Source organism: Anomaloglossus baeobatrachus, chromosome 4 (assembly GCF_048569485.1).
Source record: "Anomaloglossus baeobatrachus isolate aAnoBae1 chromosome 4, aAnoBae1.hap1, whole genome shotgun sequence".
In the NCBI taxonomy this organism is placed as follows: Eukaryota; Metazoa; Chordata; class Amphibia; order Anura; family Aromobatidae; genus Anomaloglossus; species Anomaloglossus baeobatrachus.
Window position 1 is genome coordinate 292,125,109 of NC_134356.1, and position 14,398 is coordinate 292,139,506.

The following is a 14,398-nucleotide window of genomic DNA, read 5'->3' on the forward strand; positions in this document are numbered from 1 at the left end:
CCGCAGCAGAGCAGGCTGGGGCCCAGCCACCACAAGGACCGGTGGCCATCCTCCGGGGGTCAGGGGTTCCCCCTGGACGTGGGGTCCCTTGAAGTGACCACCGTGGCCACCGGGCCCCGGGATCACCAACCCCCCTACCCAAGGAGGGGACAACATCTCAGCTGCACCCTACCATCTCTCCCGGGATCCCCGTTACCAGCAGCAGTGGTGCCATCATCACCACGTCCCGTGGGTGGCGTCACAAACAATCTCTCTAAACAAACCACCCCTTTTCACTCACGGGTGAGGAGCGCTGCTCGAGTCCCCGGGTCCGGTCCACCGCTCGAGCCACCGAGCAGCAGCAGCAGAAACCCCGGACCTGAGGGTGGCAAGCGCGTCCCCTCCGCCCGCGACAGAATCAGTGGCCTGAAAAACTGCCAGACCTGGTAGACATCTACAACATTCCGGTGGGATCCACCAAGTGTACCCCAGCCTACCTGATGAGAGCTTGACCTGGAAGGCTCCCAGTGGAATTGGAGATGCAGATTGAATTGCCTGAAACTTGCGCACTCGGAGAAGATTGGGACTCACGTCGCCAAGCTCAGTGCAAGCAGATTCAGAAGTGCATTGAAGAAAGTTTGAATCAATCCCGGGAACAGCAAGTAAGGAACTTTAACAAACAAGCGAAAGCAGCTTCCTTCGCCCCTGGTGAAATCGTATTAAAGAGAAAGAGAAAACAACACAAGTTAGATGACCAATGGGAGAAGGAGCCGTATATAATACAGCCGTCCAACTTTGACAATCAAAAGACCTGCTTGATCAGCAAGGATCATGGGAGTACTACGACTATGGTATCTTCGGACCATCTGAAAAAGTGACCAGAACCTTTAAGAAAGACGGAAGAACCTCAGCCTCAAGTGGTGGAAGGAAGGAAGAAAGTGATCCATACCATTCTAGGTGATTTTCTGGAAGATTGGCCTATGCAGAATGGAGCAGTAATAGTCCCTGTGTTAACATTCCCACAACCCGTGGAAGAACCAGAGCAGGAAAGGCTTACTGACACTGCACCCACTCCAGCACCTAGAGTAGCACCTGTCCCCTTGCCATGCACATGTAGGGTCTTGCCAGTTACACCCAGCACTGAGGGCAAGGAACCTGCAGGGAGTGTAGCCATGTCATCAGATGGGGACGAGGGTTCAACATTAAGATCAACCCGTGTTAACTTTGGTCAACCTCCATGGAGGCCCAGAGAAGAGTGTTGAAAAATGTTATAATTCTAGTAGTTTTACGATGCCATAGAACTGTTAGGTATCGGTGTTTTCGGTTATTATTTTCCACAGTTTGTTATTTTTCATGTAGAAATTTTAACAAATGAATGCTTGAGTAACCAATTACAAATGAACGAAGAAGTTACCTGATTAACAACCAGATTCCTTTATAGAGTGTACACCAGGTACATGGACTCCGTTATTTTTTATATATATACACACATATATATATATATATATATATATATATATAAGTAAAAAAAATGGACCATGGTCAAAGGACTGGCGTGACCAACACAAGCTTGTGTATTGTATATAGTTGCACCTCCTGTGCCAACCAGAGTCGTCTAAGACCACACCCAGGACCTTAACCTGGTCACGGACCCACGGATAGGTTTCCAGGGGTTCAGGTTGTTTGGGTGGCAGGCTATTGGGATCCGGGACATTGGGACTGGACTGTCGCAGGAAAGGGCTGCAACGGAGCAGGATGAGCCTCCGTTACCACTAAAACTGGTAGCGTCCCACCGTTGGGCGATGAACTCTTTAAGGTTTAAGTAACGTTTAAGAAAAGTGCCTCCCCTGCGAGGGATGAAAAATTTCAAATAAAACACGTTAACCTATTTTCCACCTTTTTCTACAGTTAAAAAAAACCAAAACCCTGGAGTCCTGTAGCTCGGGGACGAGCTACATTTAACCAAGGAGGAATGTGACACCCTGGCCTATCAGGTCGTCACAGGACATTGTGCAATCTGCCCTTCTGTATGGTGTCCATCTCCTCCTTGGTTATGGGTTCGTGGCCTTTGGTGTTGCTAAGAACAAGCCAATCAAAAATCCTAGGAACACTCTGCACCACACTCACCAGACACACCAATGGGTAGCCTGAAGGGAATAGGGCTGCCCATTTGGGTTGTTGGTTAGGGAGGGTCAGGAGTGTCAGGAGTAGTCAGTTGTGTGGTGATTCTCGTGAGGAGAGGTCACAAATCTGTTGGAGGAGGTTAGAAGCTGGGCTCCTCAGTTACTAGGTGGCAGACGTTGGTCTGGGACTGGTAGGAGCTGGAACACCGGTCGCAGGGGATCATGTCAAGGGGCACGGAACTGCCAAGGAGGGCAGCCGGCGGCCTTGAGTCATCTCCGGGCAGGGGCTAGGGCAAGGCGAGGTACGTAGACCCTAGGCCAGGAAGTAGCTTCAAGTGTCCTGGTAATTTACCCGATGAGGGCAAAGACTTCATAATTCGTCCTCCCCCCGCTCCAAAATCGGGGTACTAGCGCAACAAGGGGGATAGGACTTTCCCAATACACAGTCCAGAAAACCCCAAGCGTGAACCCTGAGAGCAAGCTCACTCCGTTAGACATGCGGGTGAGCGGGACCTGACTAGTTCTATACCACAGGGGCCAACCAGTAAAGAAAGTGCCAAGGAAAAGGTCACAGGCGAACAAGCAACACCATCGGGCACGGGATCCCAGCGTGCTCCCTCCCTGCTACAGCGGTGCTAATAATTCTGGTTTACAAGTTGTCGTTGTCAGCGTTATTGGACTGAGTACACAATGCTCCCTTTCCTCCTCTCTCACCATCACCGAGCCCCGGGGCATCCCCCCTACCCACGGAAGGGTTAAACACCTGTCTGCCATTCCATCGCCACCGGGCGATCCCAACAGCAGCGGTGGTACTCCACCTTACCACACACCATGGGTGGCGTCACGAACTCTAAACACAATACCCCTGTAAATACCCCCTTTTATTTTGAGTGTCTGCACAACCCCTCCCGGGTCCGGAGACCCCTCGAGCCACTGCGCATCCGGATCCGAGCAGCAGCCCGGCTGCTGGTGCTGGGGCGGTACACAGAATTATTAGGCAAGTTGTATTTTAGAGGATTTTTTTTATTATTGATCAACAACTATGTTCTCAGTCAACCCAAAAGACTCATAAATATCAAAGCTTAATATTTTTCGAAGTTGGAGTGTTTTTTTTTTAGATTTGGCTATCTTAGGAGGATATCTGTTTGTCCAGGTAACTATTACTGTGCAAAATTAATAGGCAACTTAATAAAAACCAAATATATTCCCATCTCACTTGCTTATTTTCACCAGGTAAACCAATATAACTGCACAAAATTTAGAAATAAACATTTCTGACAGGCAAAAACAAAACCCCAAAAAATTAGTGACCAATATAGCCACCTTTCTTTATGATGACACTCAACAGCCTACCATCCATAGATTCTGTCAGTTGCTTGATCTGTTTACTATCAACATTACGTGCAGTAGCCACAACAGCCTCCCAGACACTGTTCTGAGAAGTGTACTGTTTTCCCTTCCTGTAGAATTCACATTTTATGAAGGACCACAGGTTCTCTATGGGGTTCAGATCAGGTGAACAAGGGGGTCATGTCATGATTTTTTCATCTTTTAGACCTTTACTGGCCAGCCACGCTGTGGTGTAGTTGGATGCATGTGATGGAGCATTGTCATGCATGAAAATCATGTTTTTCTTGAACGATACTGACTTCTTTCTGAACTACTGCTTGAAGAAGTTGTCTTCCAGAAACTGGCAGTAGGTCTGGGAGTTAAGCTTCACTCCATCTTCTACCCGAAAAGGTCCCACAAGTTCATCTTTGATGATACCAGCCCATACCAGTACCCCAACTCCACCTTGCTAGCATCTGAGTCAGAGTGGAGCTCTCTGAACTTTATTGATACAGCCTCTGGCCCATCCATCTGGCCCATCAAGAGTCACTCTCATTTCATCAGTCCATAAAACCTTTGAAAAATTAGTCTTAAGATATTTCTTAGCACAGTCTTGACGTTTTATCTTATGTTTCTTGTTCAATGGTGGTCATATTTCAGCCTTCTTTACCTTGGCCATTTCCCTGAGTATGGCACACCTTGTGTTTTTTTTTTTAACTATATTTTATTCAAATTTTTCAATAACATATAACAGCATTGTAAATTCAATTCAAAAACATTACATTGTCCTATTTGATCATCACAAATACCATACCAGTTTTTAAAATTAATAACCGTAACATGGCAAGATAAAGCAAAGGAAAGCAGCGACCCCTAAACCCATCATACTTATCATTCCCCCCATTTAACCCTTGTGAACATGGTAATGACATAGAATAAAGAAGTTCCACTCAAAATTGGTTATTTCCTTCTCGCCCAACTTGGTTCCTTTTAGTCACCTTTCGGCCTTTCCTCCCCTACCTCCAAACCATCCAATCTATCCTTCAATTTTTTCGGTATGGTACCAGATTGGGTCCTTGAAAGGTGACATAATCCTGACTATCTCATCCCGAGTACAATAGGCCAGTATGAATTTCTTGCATTTGTTAAAGTGCTGTCGTTTTCTATCCACCGTCCTTTCTGCATCCAATCCTTCTACTTCAAGAAGATGCATGAGCTGACCCAAGATCTCTTCAATCGTCGGGACCCTAGACTCCATCCATTTTTTAAATATCGCTCTCTTGGCTGCCAGAAGTATCACATGTAAAAGTCTGAGTGGGTTAGTCATCTTCCCTTTAGTATCGTTCCCCTCCTCCCAATGGTGAAAAAGAGCGAACCCAGGTGAGAGCCGAACTTCAAGACCCCACACCTTTTGTATACAACTTTTGATCTGTGACCATAATGGACTCAAATGGGGGCAGGACCACAACCTGTGAAGGAGATCAGTTCCACTACTCTTACATTTAGGGCAAAACGTAAGCCTGTCTGGATTTGTTGCTGATGGAGGGAGATTGAAACCATAAATTAGTTATTAGCAGTTATTTTCCGCCTTTTTTGCCCAACACTCTTCTTGCAAACCTGTTGGCTATTTGCCATGAAACGCTTGATTGTTTGGTGATCACACTTCAGACATTTGGCCATTTCAACACTGCTGCATCCCTCTGCAATTTTGGACTTTTTAGAGCCCGTCAAATTTCTCTTCTGACCCCTTTTGCCAAAGGAAAAGAAGTTGCCTAATAATTAAGCACACCTTATATAGGGTGTTGATGGCATTACACCACACCCCTCATCATTACAGAGATGCACATCACCTGATTTACTTAATTGGTAGTTGGCTCTCAAACCTATACAGCTTGTAGTAGGACAACATGCATAAAAGGTATCATGTGATCAAAATACTCATTTGCCTAATAATTCTGCACACAGTGTATGTTTGTGTACTTGAAAGTGGTGAGGGACTGTTTGTATATGATGAAGTGTTCGTTAAAACTAAGTCTCTTCTATCTCCAACCAGCAACCCTGGAAACCTGCCTTAGTGCTTTAGTCAGGCTGGTGTGCCAGAGTTGCCTGTTGATTTTGTGAGTTTTGGTATGTGTGAGGAAGGCAACTGATTCAAGAGCCGCAACAATTGTGTTATTATATAAAATGGCAGCAGAATCTGCATCATGTAGGGAACCTATGTCTGCAAGAGGGAGAAGGGTCTCAAAAAGTGAGTGGAAATCAAGATGTTTGATATTTCTGCGAAGGTGTGAAAGTTTGTGGGGTGGGGATTGTTCACTTGGAAAGGAGAGGGAAGAGAATGTAAGTAGCTTATGGTCAGACATGAAGTGAGTTAAACAGGTTAGAGAGGGAACAGTGTCTAGTGAGGATTAGGTCCAGTGAATGACCAGCTTTGGGTGGCTGTGAAGGACAATTGAGCAAGGCCGAAAGAAGAAGTGAGTATTAGTAGCTTAGAGACAACTAAGTGAGAAGTGTCAATGGGGATATTGAAGTCACCCATGACGATAGTGGGGTTGTCAGCAGAAAGGAAATTATTTAGCCAGGTGGTGAAGTGGTCAAAAAGGTGGTAAGTGTGTCTGAATACAGAGGATTTTAAGTTGAGGAACAGATCTGAGGAGGAGGCGAGATGGAGGGGGAGGATGGAGGAAGATATCACTAGTTCATTACTAGGTGTAGGGATGGAAGGGATTATTAGGAAGTGAAGGACTATAGGAGTAATAGTGGAAAGAAAGGGAAACATTGTTTACAGTGGCTATGTATCCAGTTACCTTCAGGTCCTTGCTGGTTCAATTCTGGTCTAATTTATTAGAGTACACTTATAAGATGCACATAGATGATGCACTGCAAACATGGAATATTAAGGTTCTCCCTTTTGGCTCCATACAGTTATAATGTCCTCATTCAGGCCGCCATACAGTAATAATAATGCTCAATTGGCCCAATGATGAAATTCTTCATTCTGGCCCCCATATGGAATAATGTCCCCCATTCTGGCCCACATTCACTCTAATGCCCCCCTCTGTGGCCACATACAGTAAAATATTTCTATTCTGGCCCTCATTTGGTATAATGTACCCCTTTACATTGTATGATATACTTCTTTGTGGCCTGCCTAATATGCCTAATACACAAAAATTAATCCTCTCATGTGTCCCTACATTCATGACATTTCATGACATACAAATCCTTCTCCCTCGTTCGGCTCAAACTGAGCAGTATGTGACATCAATGTAGCACTTGTGACAGCCTGACGTTCCCCGCTGCAGGCTGACCACTGACAGACCAGTGGCATGTATAGAAATAGCAGAACAGGGGGCTAGTGGTTTTCATTCAAAGAAGCAAATTCAAAAAAATAGTACTGGCACTACAAGTTCTTCCAGATGCCCTGGTCCCCCTATGGGCCAGTAAGAGACCGATTACACTATGCTTATAAGTTTAATCAAATCACATTTGCAAACAAACAAAGTGACTTATTTGTCTTCGACATCTCTTTATCTGCTTAAAAGGTTTCATGATAAACAGCATGTTATAAAAAGAAGAAAAGAAAAAAAAGAGAGAGAAACAATACTCAAGACTGACACAAAGAATTGTGAGACATATACAAGATGCTTTTATTGCATTAGATCGCATTATTTAAAAAAAACAAAAAAAAACATTTTATTGGAAACTTTTCAAAGTAAAGTACATTTAAAAGAATCTGATAATCTGCTGTGATAATGTAAATTATATTGCAAAATGACAAGTAGTTCTAAATTTCCATGTGGAAAAGGAACAAGAAAATCTTTCTGAGTAATTAAACTAATTTACCTGTAGTTCAGTTCTGGATGGTAGTAGGGAATTTACTAGCTAAAAAATAAATGAACGTTATAATTTGATTATTTCCTAAAAATATTTTGAAATATTTAGTTTTAAGGCATTTTCTGGTTTCAGTAAACTAGTAACCCCAAACGCAGTTCAAGCAAACTGTGTTTTACTTGTCTTTTCTGTGTCTCCACTAATGCCCTGGTTTATGTTGTTGTCTGCAGCGCTAACGCTATGTCAACAGCACTGCTGCCAATCACTGAACTCAGTAGTACTCCCAATGCAAACAGCATGTGCACTTTGGACATAACATTAAGGCTATGTGCCCATGTGAGATTAAACCTGTGGATTTAGCTGTGGAAAAGGTTTCAGTATGTACAGACACTCCCACATGTTATCCTATGGGACATGGTGAGTGCTGTGTCCATGCTGCGGATACGTGCGGCTGTGGAACATGCTGCGGATGTCCCGCAGCCGCACTAAATTGCATGTCAATTCTTTCTGCTGAATTACCTGCGGAAATCCCGGCCCTCAGCTATGGAGATAGGGCCAGGACTTCCGCAGGTAATCCGTATGAATGTCCGCAGGTTTTCCGCAGCTATTTCGCTATACGACCGTAGCTAAAAATAGCTGTAGATTCCGGCGAGCAGCTGCGGGAAACCTGCGGCCATACCTGCGGATATATCTGCAGGTGCGAGCTCCTGTGGGCATATATCCTAAGGCTATGTGCCCATGGGACAATGTACCCACGGATTTTACCACGGCAAACCCGCAGATTTATCTGGATTTTCCAGATAAATCTGCAAGGTTTAAGTAAGTACAGACACTCCCAATGTTACCCTAAGGGATTTGGGGAGTGCTGTGTCCATGCTGCGGTATGTGCGGCTGCAGAATATGCTGTGGATGTCCCGCAGCTGCACATAACTGCATGTCAATTATTGCTGCGTAAATACCTGCAGAAATCCTGCTCCTCCACTATGGAGATACAGGGAGGGAATTCCGCAGCTATTTCCGCACTTGTCCCGCAAGTTTGCCGCAACAAAAATGCTCAAAACCCGCAGCAATGGATGGCTGTGGATTTCGGGCAGCAGCTACGGGAAACCTGCGGACAAACCTGTGGAAATATCCGCGGGTACATTGTCCCGTTGGCACATAGCCTTACTATGCAGACAACCAAGACTGAGACAGCAGCACACACAGCTCTGGATATGGTGAGGGTAAATAATGCGTGGTTTGTTTGTTTTTACACTGAACTGCACCTCTGAACTGCACCCGAGGACAATAGCCATAAACAATTTCGTTTCCCATAAGTGTTTATGAAGACATTTTATGTTTATTTGTGCTTGTAGTGGGAGGTTAAAGATTTCTAAACAGAATTTTAGTCACATCTAAAAATTCACAGCTCACACGTACCCTTGAATCATACAGAAAACTCTGAAAATGAGATATCAAGTACTTTCCTGCAATGCATATCTTTATTAGCAAATACTGAAGTAGAAAGCAAGAACCTTAAGCTGGGTTCACACTAAGCGACAGCGACAACGACGTCGCTGTTACGTCACCATTTTCGGTGACGTAACAGCGACCTTGTAAGTCGCTGTTATGATCGCTGCTTAGCTGTCAAACACAGCAGAAGCAGCGATCATAACGTCGCTGTGCTACATGTGCAGAGAGCAGGGAGCCGCGCTTAGCGCTGGCTCCTTGCTCTCCTAGGTACAGTACACATCGGGTTAATTAACCCGATGTGTGCTGCAGCTACATGTCACAGTGCAGAGAGCAGGGAGCCGCGCGCACAGCTTAGCGCTGGCTCCTTGCTCTCCTTGCTACAGTATACATCGGGTTAATTAACCCGATGTGTGCTGCAGCTACATGTCACAGTGCAGAGAGCAGGGAGCCGCGCGCACTGCTTAGCGCTGGCTCCTTGCTCTCCTTGCTACAGTATACATTGGGTTAATTACCTGATGTGTACTGCAGCCACATGTGCACAGAGCAGGAGCCGGCGCTGGCAGCAAGGGCGGAGGCTGGTAACGAAGGTAAATATCGGGTAACCAGGGAAAGGTCTTCCCTTGGTTACCCGATGTTTACGCTGGTTACAGCTTACCGCAGCTGCCAGTGCCGGCTCCTGCTCGCTTCATTTCGTCGCTCTCTCGCTGTCACACACAGCGATGTGTGTGTCACAGCGGGAGAGTGACGACCAAAAAATGAAGCTGGACATTCAGCAACGACCGGCGACCTCACAGCAGGGGCCAGGTCGTTGCTGGATGTCACACACAGCGACAGCGACGGAACGTCGCTGCAACGTCACAGAAAATGGTGACGTAGCAGCGACGTCGTTGTCGTTGTCGCTGTGTGTGACACCAGCTTTAGTATCTACAGTATTTGATTAAGTAGTTATTGCCTAAATATAAACTATTTAAAAGCAGTGCAATAATTGTTCTCTTTCATGATGCCTTGGAGGAGAGAAAAGTAAGTCCAATTTCATCACAAAGTTTAAAAAAATGTATGTTTTTCACTTCTGGACTGTAGAGGTATTGAACAAATTCCCACAGGATTGGTAATTATTTGCTGAAAGCGTGCAGAAACGTAAAGATACAGGAATACTCACAAGCAGCAGTCCTATGGATTCAGTGCAGGTTGCTCTAGTAGTCAGCACCGGCTCTAGAAGCAAAGCCTTCTCCATTCAGAAGTCAAGGCTCACATCTGGAGCCAGTGCAGAAATGCAGAGCTCGCAGGTAGTCCACTATGACTTCATTTTTTCTCTTAAAACCATCCATGCTTAAAGAAAACTTTTTGTCTGATAACACTTCTTCTTTGAAAAACACAATATGCAGCATTAATCATATTAAGGCTAAGGACACACGCCATTTAGCAGCCAATGCGAGAGCATCGGATGTGATATACTAATGACCCCTGGCTCCCGCTCTGCTGTGAGTGTCATTATACTGTGATGTGATCCTGCGATCTGAGCACAGCTGCGGAGGAGAGGGAGAGACTAATCTTCTGATCTCCTCCATTATCAGCTGATGCATATATTGCACTGCGCTCTGTTGTCATATGAGAGCAGTGCGATGTTTCTCTCACCCCCATAGACTTATATGAGTGCAAGAGAAAACAAATCGGATTCCACCTGCAGCATGCTGCGATTGTTTTCTTGGTCCGATTAGGGCTGAAAAAAATATTACTCATGGGAGTGACCCCATAGAGTAACATTGGTTACTCGATTATTTTATCGCATTCCTCTCCCTCCATTTTACTGTCCTTACCCTAATATAGATTGCTGAGACAGATATCTGCTTGATTGATATTTTCTGTACAGTTAGGAAGGAAAGATTTCCACTTTCTGAAAAATTGGTCTATCCCAATCAATGGTGTTTTCCTTTGGATTCATTGGGATTTGTAAGTATTAAAGGTTAAAACTGACGGACTAAGGGTCTTGAGTTTTTTTGGGGTTTTTTTTCAAATGGAATTATTTATGTAACTCTGTGCTTGACATTAAGAGAAAGCAGTGGTAAATGGTAAAATTAATTCTTTCATTGCTAAACAGTTAATTTGCAGAGCTTAAGTTAACTACTTATTTACCTTTTTGGATGAATGGCTGGAAACCTCTATGTAGCAAGAGATGGTAGCAGAACTTGTAATAATTGACATACAGGGTAAGTGTAATTTTTGCACTCACCTATAAATGAACAGAATAGCATACTGAATATGCTCTAATGTTTGGCTGGAGGTGCTCTTCTGGTGGCTGCAGGAGTATTCTCCAGAGGAGCTCCATGAAGAGACGATAATGTAGATCCAAGGAAGCGGAAATGGCGCTCTTCCAGTGTGGTGTAATGGTTAAGATGAGTTGAATAATAACTTTGTAGAGAAAGAGCGGGAAAACTGAGCCCCACTGAGTCAGTTTCTTCTGTAACTACCAGAAACTCTGTGACTCAGTGGCACTCCATTTTCCCATCTTTCTCAACAAAGTTACTACTCAAACTACCTTGATCATCACACCAAACTGGGAAGATACCATTTCCACTTCCTTGGATCTGGATTATTTACCTTTTTGTCATTAAAGAGCATTTTAAGAAGTTTTTCAGTAAGGAACATTTGTAGCAAAACAATATGCCTGATATATGTTGGTCATAGCAGAGAAGCCCACATCTAACTCAATAACAGAGCTAAGGTGCATGCTGTCAAAAATATGATAAAATAACCAAGACAATTAGATCTCATGATAATACCTTCACCACATCAGGACATTAATGAGAAACCATAGAAAAGATAGGGGTAATTGAGGGTTTAAATATATGGTAATTGATGGGTAAATTAACATGACATATAGTTTTCTTTTAAGCTGCTTTTTATTGTAGAAAATGTGCATAAATACAGCCAGAAAATTGGCAAATAGATTAAAAACTCGAATGATTAGAAGATGTACAGATATCAGAAAAAAGAGGTTTGGGGGAAGAAAAGAAGTACTTCAAAAAAGAAGGAATGGCGGCAACTCACTGGTCGATATGAACTGGCAAATTTATTGCACAAACCGCAGCATAATTACAGCAAACACGGGGAGAGGGGGGGGAGTGCAGGAGCGCCGGACGACGGCCGTTTCGCACCACACGGGTGCTTCCACAGGTCTGAACTAACAATGCCAGTTAAACCTCCCTCTTATGGAGGAGTCTGACAGGTGCATCTAAAAAGCTAATTAGCTGATACCAGATAGCAACAGCGCAGGAATACTGCCTACATTTCCACACAATTCGTCAGAATTAAATAAATGAAACAGACAGAGCAAAGAGATGGGTAACAAGAAAAATACAAAACATTTATCATATGCCCCTGCTCCCTCTTCAAAATAGAGATATAATACTGCCCCTACTAAGGGGGATTTATTGTGAAAGCACAACATTTATTTTGCTTCTAGTTGTTACTTATTTTTTCATTATTTTTTATTTTTAATTTATTAAATACTCTATGATGAGGGGCTGCAGATTCTTATAAGTAAACGGGCATGTTCCGCTATGCAAAAAAGAGGGAAAGAGAGACAAAACTGCCCTCATGCAAAAAACCTTAGATAAATATATATCTTATTAGGAATAGAGCCCTCTTTTTTCAAAAAGGAACTGCACCATCTCCAAAACGGGGGCGCTGTTTTTTCATGCAGCCTCATGCTAACAGGGACCCAAGAGAGAAGAAAAAAAAAAAGGGAGACTGCCTTTTTAGGAATTGCAGGGTAAGTGGAGCCGCAAGACTTTATGCATCCCAAGCTTAAACCAAAACGATTTTCAAGCAGGTGAAGCACGGAGAAACTGTACTGGAGAATTGCGAGGTAACAGACTGTAGATATACGATCACAATCGAATCCTCAAACCAGGCTTATTCTAAGCAATAAGTATATTTATACATCTTCTATGAAATTATTATTAGTGCTTTGTTTTTTTTACTCAATTTTTCTCAAAAAAAAATTTTCCAAAAAATTTTTCAAAAATTTTTTTTAAAAAAATTTACACCAAGGGAGGGGAACTGGCCACCCAGAAGCGGTATGAATGTAAAAATTGCCTTGTCCCACCACTATTACGATTCTCTTAATTTCTCCACTAGGGGGGGAAAAAAAATTGTATATACCCCCATCATTGGAGCAACACTACTCAATGACCGTTATAAGAAAACGGACATGTCATTACGGTCATTGAGTCCCAAAGGGCCCAATGCCTTGACATCCATAATGAGTCGAGACTCTCTCTGCAACAGTCGCTTGTGGGTGTCACCTCCTCCTCCCGATGGGGTAATCCTAAAGACACCTGCAAAAGATAGAACGTCCGGATTCCCTTTATGATGTTCTCTAATATGCTTAATTAGTTTGGGGGACCCTTTACCTGTTAAGATGGAATTATAATGTTCCCTAAAACGTACATATAAGCACCGTATAGTCTTCCCTATATAGAAGTAGGAGCAAGGGCAGAATATCACATATACAACATATTTGGTCTTACAAGAAATGAAATGCCTGACAGTAAAATTGCTATCTCCAATTCTTAGGACTTTTGCTGTTAAATGGAAGGAGCAGAAATTACAGTCCCCACATTTGTAATTCCCCACAGGTTGGGCATAGTCCAACCATGTTTTTTTATGGTTAATTAATCTGTTTTGAACAAGTAGGTCCCCCAAATTTTTGCTCCTTCTATATGTTACTAACGGTCCCTTTTGTGCTCTCGAGGACAGATCAGGGTCCTCCTCTATCACATGCCAATGCCTTTTTATGCTGGACCGGATGATGCTGTCCATGGGGCCAAATTTGAAACTAAAGAGAAACCTACCATAATTCTCTTCCCCAATCTTTTTTTGTTTTTTATCGCTGTTAATTACAGAGGGTCTGGAATTAGAATGAAGCCGGGCTTTCTCAACAACAGTTCTAGTTTCTCCGTGCTTCACCTGCTTGAAAATCGTTTTGGTTTAAGCTTGGGATGCATAAAGTCTTGCGGCTCCACTTACCCTGCAATTCCTAAAAAGGCAGTCTCCCTTTTTTTTTTTTTTTTTTTTTCTTCTCTCTTGGGTCCCTGTTAGCATGAGGCTGCATGAAAAAACAGCGCCCCCGTTTTGGAGATGGTGCAGTTCCTTTTTGAAAAAAGAGGGCTCTATTCCTAATAAGATATATATTTATCTAAGGTTTTTTGCATGAGGGCAGTTTTGTCTCTCTTTCCCTCTTTTTTGCACAGCGGAACATGCCCGTTTACTTATAAGAATCTGCATCCCCTCATCATAGAGTATTTAATAAATTAAAAATAAAAAATAATGAAAAAATAAGTAACAACTAGAAGCAAAATAAATGTTGTGCTTTCACAATAAATCCCCCTTAGTAGGGGCAGTATTATATCTCTATTTTGAAGAGGGAGCAGGGGCATATGATAAATGTTTTGTATTTTTCTTGTTACCCATCTCTTTGCTCTGTCTGTTTCATTTATTTAATTCTGACGAATTGTGTGGAAATGTAGGCAGTATTCCTGCGCTGTTGCTATCTGGTATCAGCTAATTAGCTTTTTAGATGCACCTGTCAGACTCCTCCATAAGAGGGAGGTTTAACTGGGATTGTTAGTTCGGACCTGTGGAAGCACTCGTGTGGTGCGAAACGGCCGTCGTCCGGC